Source organism: Brachycentrus maculatus, unplaced genomic scaffold (assembly GCF_059751285.1).
Source record: "Brachycentrus maculatus isolate JH-2025_06_01 unplaced genomic scaffold, ASM5975128v1 h1tg000313l, whole genome shotgun sequence".
NCBI classification, from domain to species: domain Eukaryota; kingdom Metazoa; phylum Arthropoda; class Insecta; order Trichoptera; family Brachycentridae; genus Brachycentrus; species Brachycentrus maculatus.
In genome coordinates, this window is record NW_028281063.1 from 20,116 (window position 1) to 33,002 (window position 12,887).

General features: G+C 34.1%; 1 protein-coding gene across 7 annotated transcripts in view; it reads left to right on the forward strand.

The window, feature by feature from the left end:
- Positions 1 to 5,899: 5,899 nt before the first annotated feature.
- CtBP (C-terminal binding protein) overlaps positions 5,900 to 12,887 on the forward strand; it is a 74,605-nt gene continuing 67,617 nt past the window's right edge. For 4 of the 7 annotated variants that reach the window (XM_088268135.1, XM_088268132.1, XM_088268138.1 and 1 more), the window contains exon 1: positions 6,125 to 6,180. The gene's annotated coding sequence lies outside the window, so the exon portion shown is untranslated. Of the gene's footprint in view, positions 6,181 to 12,887 lie in introns of all 7 variants that reach the window. The other 3 variants (XM_088268134.1, XM_088268137.1, XM_088268133.1) reach the window with 2 other exon arrangements.

Sequence of the window (12,887 nt, forward strand, 5' to 3'; positions counted from 1 at the left end):
CTGTCTGATCTGATTGACTTACATACGTACTATTAGCTATTTTTTCCGTCGACTTGTGAGCTATTCGCGCGTACGCCTACTAAATATACACACGATGTCGCACTTAGCTTCATGTTTTATTTTTAACACATACGTCATTGAACAATTCGTCAAGACTTGCAGATAACAGTCGACTGATATCTGCCAGTAAAAAAATATTAAATAAATGACGTTAAACGATCGCTCACATTGTAAGTCGACATTCGTATCGCGGTGTGTCCCTATAGTCGTATAAATTTTCTTTGACTTGAACTTTGATCTTTCCATTTTCCCCTTTTCCTCCCTCCCGTCCCTCTTCCAGGCATTTTCACTAATTTACAAATGTGAAATTTTGTAGCTGGAATGGTACAAATACCTGTTTTGTGTTACTCGTTAATGTTAAATGAATTTATGTAACTGTTCTGTTAAATTTCCGAATGAAATTTAAAAAAAGTTCATATCTATTATAATCGTAAATGTATGTCAATCGGATATCAGTTCTTTTCTACTCGCATATACATCCGACTGCGAGCAGTTTCTCATTTGAAATTTAGAATGCGTATAACTGTTTCAAGATCAATCGCAATAAGCGTGATAATACTCAAATACAGGTGATACATTTGTCGCCCACTCCTTTCAAGAACGTCATAAATCAAACATCGTCAATTTTCAGCTGTGCATGTTTTCGGAATGCCCAGAAAATGTACTATATCCCGGCAAAAGCGGCATATTTTTAACTTAATATTTACCCGCTACAGGGCAGAAAGTGTTGTTTTTGCATTTTGAAGAAAAGGTAATGTTTAATTATTTTTTTAAATATACTAAATATTTTTCAAATGGAGAATAAACCTTCAGGTTTTACCTAAAAAGATCTGTTGCACAGTAAAAAGTTCAAAAAGTGGCTTGATATTTATTTTTATTACATTGTATTATATTTTTAAACTTTAAAATCGTTCTCCTGAAAAATCAAGTTTTTTGATTTATGACGTTCTTGAAAGGAGTGAGCGATGTGCGACATCTCGTGACATTGATTTGTGATAAATTAGGATTACATAAATGAAAAAAACCAGCGTTATAAACACAATCTGCTGAAATGCCTTTTGTTTTTTTTTTGTGTTATAAAAACATTGTTCACATTGTGGTACGGTAATATAATTACTCTCCTTATCATTCAACGTTCACTTTGTGTAACACCACTTTAAAAATCTATTAAGATTAGACTTTTTTTTAGTTTAGTACATCCTGCTTTAAAAAAATTAAGTTTTGTTTAATTTACCATTCTTTTTCGTTCAATTTTATGATATTCTTGTTACTTGTCAAAATAATAATGATAATATGCGATCTTTTTAATGTCTTTTTTTAATAATATTTTTTTATACTTTATTAAAAACGTGTTATTGAAAATTAAAAGTAATCGACATAGAGAAGACACATGAAGCTTGGGTTTTCTATTATCAATTCCATAGAATTGAACGCGCATTCGTTCCGAAAATAGACTGTCTTACTCTCTTTCCTAAGAAATGTGCGATCTCGCGAAAAATAGTCGCTGCTTGCGAAAAACGTGCAGCGAATACATTTTCTCTCTCAAGATGACTTACTGCGTTTTTTACGCCAGACGACAGAAGCCTAGACGTTGCACTTTTCAGCGATAAAGCATCGAATGCAATGCAGTGTGGCAGCGCCTTGCGTCACTCGCGCTAAGTATGCAACCGCAGGTGGATTGTGCAATGCCTCCGGTACGAGAAACCCATTGACCTTTTGTCGTTCACAATGCATCGCTCATTTCGAAAGTGGCAGCTTCAATCGACTTCATACAATTCGAGGTTGAGTTAACTTACTATTCGCGTATAATGGAATCCCAGAAATCCGAACTAATTAGGGCCGTTGCCTGTTCGGATTTGGAATAGTTCGGATTAGCCGAAATATTTGTAATACAGTACCTGTGTGTATAAGTTCATTTTGTTTTTTTTTGTTTGTTCATTCAGCTTTAATGCTAATGAAGTACTATACGACCTTGTTTATTTTAAGGTATATGCATGTACGTTATTTACATTTTTTACATTTCAATATAATATTGCTTGAGGAGATACATGAACGTGGAAGAGGCAAAGAATGTTTGCAAAGACAGAGTGGTGCGGCGTTCTATTCTCTCTGCCTACCCCTGCGAGGCAGCGGCGTGATGGTTGGTTAATTAGTTAGTTATCTAATATAACAGTATACAACATTTTGAGTGTCCAAAAATTTAGTTTTAGATTTTTTTTCAGATTTATCTTAAAGCTTAAAAATTTGAGTAGTGTTGTTGTCAATCATGGGTGGAATTGGTGAATGCTACACTTTGTAAACTAATCATTTAACGAAGCCTATGACGGTTGTAAGCCCTGTAAATGCCCAGACTTCCATACTATTTTTCATCTATGTTGAGATGTCAAAAAATAATGTAATATTAGTCTTGAGAAGCAATACAGGTATATTGCTGTATACTTTATGAACTTTTCAATAAATTTTCAAACACAATTTGCTTAAATGTTATGTTATAATTTTATGCAATAATAAATGTTCTTCAGTCTGTGCGTTTTAAAAAAAATGTTTTCCTACAAATGTGATTTTTCAAATTCTTTCCGGGTTTCTGATTTCTGATTTCCGGGGTTCTACTGTAGTTTGTTTACGTCCTCCTTAATGCTATATGTACAATAGTTATCTTTTCAAGCCCCAACCCACCTGTTCAGGTTTGGTGGCACACTTTGATAACCATCATAACAAGTAGCTTACTCGTGTACACCTACATATATATACAGGCACAGTTCGTTTTATTACTCCAATACTACAACAGTTATATTTTATTACGGCCTGTCAAAGTGCAACATTACGTCACCTGTGTGAACGCACCGTGCGATATCTTAGTCTTGCCGCATACGTCATTTTTCCGGATTCTATTTCCATACATTTTAATTGGTTAATTCGGAACTGGGTATTATATGTTATCCTACAAAAAATGCTGTTTTTGATAAGAAAATTTTCTAAATTAAAACAAGAATGAAATTATTGATTCTTAAAAATGTAAATCCTCATGAAATCATGTTGTATGCACAGTATGTTAAATCCGATATTCCCTTGAGTGGTGAAAAAATCCTTCTCCTAATTTGGAATCTGAAAATTCCGAATATGGAAATTTGATCTGAACTCTCACAGCTACTCGCTAATATCCCAGATGATTAGCCAGTGAAGCGTACTCTTATTTTAGTACAAAATGGCGACAATCGAATTCTAAACGCTGAAAAATTCTTGTAGATTTGGTAGATTAGACGCATAATATATAACTTTTATTATAGTATTGTCTTCAGTACCATGGCTGATATTGACATCTCGTTCTCGATGAATTCTACCGGTTCAATAAGGCACCCACTCTATATGGACGCGTATAACTCATTGAGGAGCATGCATCATTCGATCCGGTCGCGCGTTTCTCACGTTCCCGAGTTACCTGTACCTACTAACAGCAGTCCGGTCGCGCAGTTTCTTCCACCTCGACGGACGCGGCCGTAAATCGCCTTGCTAGCGAGCCGCGGTTGATCAGACTTTCACCTTGGTACAAAAATGCAACGATTTGCTGCTAATGTTCGTACTGCGTACCGCGCTGGCAATCGTTCCCCGGAAACATTTGGTCTTTGTATTATTATTACACTTTCACCGTCAACTTTTATTTCATTTCATCGAATATTAACTCTTTCTGGTCCAATGTCGAATCTCATTCGACATCGATTTTTTGCTCTTGGGTCCCATGTCGGATGTTATTCGACATTTTTTTCATCATTAGTATTATTTATTTAAATTCCAAGCTTACATTTTTGACACTCGTATCTATTACAACAGAATGTGGAGCAGAGGACAAAAGATTTTTTCCAATTGGAATGTAACTGTCTTCCTACATTTTTTTTAATTTTGGTGGACCGGAAAGGGTTAACTTTAAAAATCTTAAGTAAGCTTATATTACATTCAACGCCAACTAATATTTACACTCAATTTAACATCATATATATTTACATCTTCTTACAATAAACATAACATTTCTTTTTAAATTCATCATTCATTTTTCATTCATTCTTCATCTTTTCATTCTTCACACATTTAGGCATCTCATCATACATTTTTAAACCCTTATGCAATAATAAAAACATAATGCAATTTTGCGATTCTGTTTTTTTTAAATGGCAGTCTATTTTATCATTATTTCTAGTTGCCTGTTTATGGTTTGGACATGTGAATCGAACGAGTGAAGAAAGAGGATAGTGAAACAAATTTATTAGGCGAATGCGGTTCCTAATAGAAACAGAGGAAGATAAAAAAACTTGTCATGATCAAGTATTTCAAATACTTAAAGTCGGAATAATCGTGAACAAATCTATGGGAATGACAATAGAAAATTCAGCTTCATGGGTCTACTCTATGTCGATTACTTTTGATTTTCATTTATATGTGTTAACCGATTCTTTAAAAAAAACATTATTAAAAAGTTCACATGTTTTCATAATTATTTTGTGTCAGGAATATCATAACATTGAAATAAGCAAATAAAAGACATTTTAGCAGCCGCCATTGTGCTTATAACACTTTTTCACATAATCCTAATTTGTCGTAAGTTATTCTTTAACATTTATTTACCTTCCCTTTCCTCACTATCCTACCTGCAGACAAGCCTCCAATATAGACGCTTTGTGGGTTATTCCGTCGATATATTTTAATTTACTTACGGTAGCTAAAAAAATATTTTTTTGGTTTAAATTACACATAAAATTAATAGTATTATGTTACAAGTCCATGGAAAACGAAAGGAATCAAACATATTTTGTATTAGATCTTCCATCGTTCGGATTGCTATTAATATATTATTTCTACAAACGTTTTGATGAATACTGGTTTTAATTGCGATTTTCCGATCTGTGATGCCGTAACCGAATCGGACCAGTCTGAAATCCAAACCGGAGTCATTATTCTTGGCTGGTTTCATTGTGTTGATCTCTGACCATTAAATACAGGTTCTTGGCATTAATCAAACATTCACTGATGTGCGTGTAAGCGATCGCTATTAAATTAAATATCTTATTATACACACTCCTTACCGTCCACGTTTTAATGAATATAGATCTGGGGGTGCCATCGTATCTTGTGTATTATGCATTGTACGGTAAAGTACCATTTACTTTTTTTTTTAAATCGTATTTTCAAAATATAGGGTGATTTTTTAGAGGTATACTTATTTAAATTTCCTGCAAAAAAATGATAGTGACCCGCCGTGTGGCATGTTGCGCCATGTTGTTGAAACTATAGAATTCTATTGCTAATTGTTCGTTTTAAAGCCTGCTCTCGCAACATTAGTTTTAAAATATAAACCTCAATTTAATTGTAATAAATTGTCAATCATTCTTCATTATCTCGCCCTTCCGCGGGGATTTCTCAATATCATAGCGCTCTAAATTTGGCAAGCGTGCCTTTTATGTTGCGGACCCGATGGCTAGGAATGCTGTTCCACCAAATGTTAGGAATAGTAAGAGTGAGATGATCTTTAGAAAAAAAACTGAAAACACGTTTGTTTGTTAAATCATTTCCACCATCTTCTTTCCCCAATTCATTCACAGTGAAGCACCTTGTGGTAGTATTTTACGAAAATGGCGCTATATAAATTATCCAAATTTATTATGATTATTATTCTTATTAGTCTTATGATCGAGAATACTTAGCTAACAATCTCGCCGCTTTCCGTAGGGGCAGGCAGAGAGAGTACAACTGCCAAACTAATCTGTCTTTGCGAACTATTATATTTTAAGGTGTTGGAAGATGATCAGTGTAAACACGCTTGTACTTTGACTTTGTGGATTATTATAAAGGAGTATTGCTAGGTAGCTCTAAGTGAGTGACTGGTTTCTAGGTTTCTGCTTGCCAGACTGCGGGTATGCCTACGGTTGCGGCTATGTTGTTACCAATATATCACCAACATGCCTACATTCCTTGCACAAACATTCTTCGCCTCTTCATGCATCTCCTCATACAGAGAGGATATTTATATTTTGTTATTGATTATGCTTATATTTATTATTTTTTTCTTTGTTGCAGACTGGAGTGTTTACGCGAGTGTCTAAAATCTACAAGACGTCGCCTGAAAATTAGGTGAGTGTTTCTAAAATATTTTTATTTTATTTTATTTGGAAATTTAGCAGAACAGTTACATAAATTCATTATCATTAACGAGTAACACAAAACAGGTATTTGTAACATTCCAGTTATTACAAAATTTCACATTTGTAATTGAACAAAAATACCTGGAAAAGGGACGGTAGGGAGGAAAAGGGAAATATCAATTTTGAACGACTTCGCGGAAGCTAGGCGAAAACCTAACAATTGACCATTTTTTTTAAAATTAAAAATTAATGAAGATAATGATATCTACAATATCTTTAATGTGTCCATATACTTCACAAATCTGGATTATCTCCAATTACGAGTTATTTTTTGTATTATTTTTTAACATCTCAAGATAGTTGAAGAAGAATATGGAAATCTGGGCATTTACGGGGCTTACGACTTTCATAGGTTTTTAGTGGTCACTTTACACACGTGTAACATTCACAAATTCTACCCATGATAACACCACACTACCCAAATTCTTGGAAGTTCTATATATATAATCCAATTTTGAAACATTATACAAGATACCCAACACTACAATTTTCACTAGTGATATCTCTCATCTATTGGCTTTTTTGTTGAGCAAAATCTCTTATATTTTTACGTTATTCAGACTTATTCTTCTTCGTCTTTGTTGAGATGTCAAAAAATAATATGATAAATAACTCCTACAACCGTAGATAATCCAGATTTGTGAACAAGTATTTGGACACACTCAAAATGTTGCTAACGTAACAGATTTTTATCGTCATACCTTTTTTTAACTCAAAGAAAATGAATGTTAAGATATTTATTGACCTTCACATGCTGTAACCATTCGGGATATAAGAATACAAATTGAGTATTCTGAGTGTCAACGGATTTAAAGATGCACATCACGTTGGGTGTTCTTTTTCAGACCAGGACACAGTGTTACATTTTAATTTAGCACAGTGGGATCTGTGTTACGAGTATAGGAATTGCGATATCTATGGAGCTGCTATGAATACAAAATGAATTTAAATTTCAATATTTATTCATTCAATATGTATTAAATAAATTTATTGAACACTTCAACATATCGTTCCAGACATTTTTAATTTGCTGCCGACGGAGGTAAGAGGTCAAAATAAAATATGGAACACAGGCAAAATAAACGGTTAAAAAAATATCATGGATTTCCATGAAAATTGTAAAATAACTTTTTCTTTCTTATTTGTGTGTATTTTTGGTTAAAATAGATGAAAATAAAACGTATGTAAAAAAATCCTAATTTATTTTGTGTATAATGTGAGATGTATAAATGTTACAGAGGCGAAGCATCTTTGCAAAGACAGAGTGGAAGGGCGTGATGGTTAGTAAGTTAGTTAAATATTTATTATCAAAATTTATTCTCGATGTTTATAGACCGACGGCCCCTCAAAATCACGATAAAATAAGGTATTAAATCGTTTTCAAACTTTATGCTTTGTCGAAATTAAGTAGTTAGCGTTTTAGAAGTTCAGTTCATTTCGAAAATTCGATGTAGATAGCTTCTTATACGCCTGAAAACTAGGGGTAATTTATTTTTTATATATATTTTTTTGTTTGTTTATATTTGTAGATAACGCTCAGTTGATAACGTACACCAAATATCTCAAAATGGACACAAATGTAGTTAGAGCACTTTACGTAGGCACGTCGAGACGTACTGATGTCGAATCATCCGTTATTTTTTTTTATATTTCTCGTGATAAGCGAGTCATAATTCCTGGCAAGTTCATGGAAAATTTGGGAAATTTATTTGGCAAGGAATGTTTGACGTTTAGCCAAGTTTGTTTTATATACTCGGGCATTTAGGATTTTTGACATTCCTCCGGCGGAAAGGCATTCTTCTATTCTTGCTTACCTACAAATATTTTTACTGCCAAAATAAAATAAATGCCCTTAAAAAAATATTTAAAGAAATTGCGAATATGAAAAGTTAAATATATTCTGAATTTTTTGAATGCGCAATATTCTTTAACGTTTTTTATTTAGGTTTTCATAAAAACCTTTTGTCCGCCTCCGTAGTGTAATGGTCAGCACGTTTGGCTACCGTTCTGGAGGTCCCGGGTTCGATTCCCAGGGGGGGGGGTGAAAATAAATAAAAGTGATTTTACATTTTAATATGTATTTAATATGACCCTGGACTGGTCCCCGAAGCGCGGGAGTGATCACTTTGCCTTCATGTAAGTTACGATCAAGATTACACTTCGTTAATACGATACAGTGCCCTATGCACCATTGGGCGCGGATAAGGGTTAGAAGATGGTAAGCATTGTCAAAACTTTGTGGTAAAATAACACTCTCCTTATCATTAATCGTTCACTTTATGTAACAACACTTCATGACTAACGGTTTCGGAATAACCTAAGTGGTATTACACACAGTGAACGACAAATGATAGATGATGTCTCTATTGAGATATTGAATTCTAGTCTTGAATTAGTAATATAGAGTATATTATCGATAGTCTCTTAATCCGTCTATCGGCGGTAAATAACTGTAGTCTGGGTGATTCGCGACGATTTATATTATTGTCGCTTTTATTTGTCAACCAGTCGAGGCTCACTTTCTAAAGGCGGCCGCCGCACAGTGTGAGAAACAGCCAATCTAGCTGTACTAAAGTCCTAAAATGAATATCTTCATTTAGTATTAATTGTATGTCTAATATGATTTTGAAAGGTTAATCTATATAAAACATAAAAATTTTGATTTTTTAAAATCTATCTGTTAATTTGGCAGCGTCGTAAACTATGGTATGGCGGAACTGCTGTGAGTTTTCAGTTATCAGTCAGATTTTATTAGTGCGTTCGGATGATTGTTTTATGCGTTGTGGTGATTATGTTTACGAAAACTGTCATGGAGTCTACAAAACAAGGTATATTCTCTATTGCTTATATTAAAAAATGTCAAATATATAATCGATCCATTTTAAATAAAATTATAACAAAATTACAAAATCAATTTTTTTTTTAGAAACTTTTGTCAAATTGAATAGACTTTAGAAAAAAACTTCTTTGAACACCACTCTAAAAGTATCACTATATTATAATTTCATTCTTTATCTATTTAGGCCCGTAGATTTTTGCTGCCAAAAGGTGCAAACCTTAATTTTTTCCCTTTTTTCAGTGAGCGGGCGAACTTTTATTCGGAGTGAATTGTTTAAGCTTTGGCGAGATATCGATGTAGCATCGCGAAAAGAAAATATTTGCACTTACATAATGAACTTCTATGGTTTTTCTTTGTGGGGTAAAACTACTTAAATGTATTTAAATAATTTTGTGAGTGCTTTATGTTGCAAATTTTATGTTCGTTGGCAAAAAAGTAAGAGAAATATGAGTACATTTTTGAAATACAATTCTAAATGGCTCAATGTATCAGTTACTTTGCCAAAGCATATTCTTAGTACTATGCCGTCGTATCATAACACTCGCACTAGGATTGGACGACCACTGAAAATTTTCGAAGAAACATGTGAGAGGGTAAAAAAATTCAACTGAAATTAAGGTGAATGAAAATCACAAAATGTTATTTACGATGGTAGATGGGCAAATTTGTAGCACTCTTTCATCATAAAAATCTTCAAACAAATGCTATATTTGTGGTGCAACTCCTCGAGAGATGAACAATGACAATTTTATCACCAAAATTCCAAATCAAAATATGTATTCATTTGGAATATCTCTCCTCCATGCGTGGATTCGATTTTTCGCATGTCTCCTGCAGGAGATGCATATTGCATATCGTTTGAATATTAAAAAATGGCAAATTAGAGATAAGAGTGATGAAGAAAACCTTCAATTAAGAAAAATGGTTTTACAAGAAAATTTCAGGGAAGAAATGGGTGTTTTAGTGGACATACCTAAACATGGTACTGGCAATACAAATGACGGCAATCCTGCAAGTAAATTTCTAAAAATTCCTCAAAAACAGCAGCTATTACAGGGTTAAATGAAGAATTGATCCAACGATTTAAAACTGTTTTAGAGGTTTTATCTTGTGGATATGACATAAATATTAATGCTTTTGATAAGTTTGCGTGAGAGACAATACTAATTTTTTAAAAACATTATTCTTGGTTTTACATGCCTGCAAGTGTCCATAAAATTTTAGTACACGGTAAAGAAATTATAGACTCTTGTATTCTACCTATCGGTAAACTTTCGGAAGAAGCACAAGAAGCTAGACATAAAGATATTAAAAGATTTAGAAGGGACAATACGAGTAAAATATCAAGAATGGATACAAAAAGAGATTTGCTGCACATCCTTTTTATATCTTCTGACCCTTTCATAACAAGTTTGAGGAATCTTTCACAAAAAAAAGCTGTAAATTATCTTCTGATTTTCTACGTTTATTAAAAACTCCCGAAGTACCATATTCCGGTTCATCTGATAGTGAAAATAGCGAAAGTGACTGAATCACAGTGATTTATAAACATTTTTTTAAATATATCCTATTTGAGTTCAAATTTTTTGGCTTTATTTTTGTTAGAGCTTTTATTGTATTTCTGTTTTCAATTACTTATATTAAAAACGTGATAAATTTAATATATTATTTTATTTACTGAAACAATAATTTATTTTTAAAACGATTATGTACAATGGAAGGTTCATCGAATAATATCTCGACCTTTGAATGACATACTTTTACCGTGTACTTACACGTTTTAATAAAACTATTTCTAATCTCTATTTCTGGTTTCATTACCTTTAAAATGATGTATCACACATAGTATACATAACTAAGGTTAGGGAGTTATTAATTTAGTACAGCTAGATTAGCTGATTCTCACACTGTGCGCCGTCGCTGATATGATTTGTAGAAATCGGCCGGTGACCGACTTCGGCCGGCCGGTTGACAAGCTCGCTGTGCCTTTTTGCGCGACGCTAATTGCCCGTGAGTTATGCGCCATCGCTCGCTGTGCTCCTGGTATTCGTGTGCCCGAATCTGTCCGAATAGAGAGATTTATGGGGCTCGCCTCCTCATTCGTTCCGTAAACGGTTCGTGCGCTCGCGCGACAACAAATTGGCTGCAGATTGATCCAAATTTTGACCAAGTTCACTTCTTTATTTTTCTTCTTTTTATCAAGATGGAAACGCATCTTTCAAAAGTAGCAATAGCAACTTAATTTTATGTAAACTCAGGTATCATTTCACGTAATGGATCTTTGTCAGACGGGAAGAATATCTAATTTAACATACTAAAAACCTATAAAGGATTGTATTATACTAGTTTTGTGTTTATAACAGCCGATATAATTAATATTTTCATTCATAATTTTCTCTTGGGAAATTCGCCTTCGAAAAAACGCTATTTTCGTATGTTGGCAATGAATGACGACACAGAAACGATGGAGTTATTTTAATTGTGGTGTCATCGCTAAATTATTGGCGGCTCTATTTGTTGATGTCCATGGTCCACCCTCCCACTCTCCGCTCACCTCATATTCATATAACACGAATGGTAGTGTAGTGGGAAACAAACAATTCACACTACTACTATTACAGCTCTATAAACCAGATGACGTCATAAAACGTTCGATGACGGAAATTCGATGACGTATGCGAACGCACGTTTTTCGTTTTATTCAAACATCTAAAGTTTAAATTTTAATATCTCCCTTAGTTCTCTACAGATTTCAATAAGAATGTCACCGATAGTCTTGTGATTTTTCATATTAATTTACTAGCCAATAATCATACATCGTGATATTTATCCATTGCTTTTTTTTTTAAAATTGAGATGTAGAAAAATGATTGTTATCAATTATTAAAAGTACAGTGACACTATCTATTTTGAATCGAACCCTTGACCCAGTTTTCTGAATGTGCTCTATATCCATCTCCCCGTTACCCTCATTTCATAACGTTTCCCTTATTCCCGTGCGTGGGTAGGTAGGTAGGTAGGTATGTTACACGTCGGCGCCGATCGGGATCTATTTCATACGAGGGGAAAACTTTCTGGCTCCCGACGAACGGATAAAACTCCTTCGTTTTTACAAGCGAACAAACCGTAAAGTACACACACTCTCGACTAACTTAGCCGAAATCCGGGAGACGTTTAGGACAAAACTTGGTCGTTGATGCGATTTGCTCGAAATTAATTTGGCGAAGTTCGGCTACATTGAACGCCACGCATAATATTACTATATGAACCAATACTACCAGCGAAAGTTGAACTGACAGTACACGACGGAGTTCTGGTTCCAAAACTGATGAAAAAAGAAGGATGAAAGTGGACTGAATGCAGCCGAAATGCGATCTTTTAGTGCGGAAAAACCATGTATGATAGATGTTTGAATGGTGAAATAAGTAGGGAATGCAAAGCTGATATAAGCATTGTCGATAAAATAATGAAAGGTGTGTTTACATGGTTTGGACTTGTGGAACGGATGAGTGAGGAAAGAACGGTAAAATGAGGTGAATGTTGTAAAAAAGAGCAGAGGAAGACAGAGGAAGAGGAAACTTGGCATCGTCAGGTATGTCAAATATTTGAAAGCAGTCAGGTCAGGAGTCGGAATAATCGACGGAGCTTCATGAATATGGGAGAGGCGAAGAATATTTGCTAAGACAGTAATGTGGCGTTTCATTCTCTCTGCCTACCGCTGCAGAAAAGCGGCGTGATGATTAGTTAGTTATTTTAACCAATACTTGCGTAATAAAATACTCTGAAAAATTTTCAGA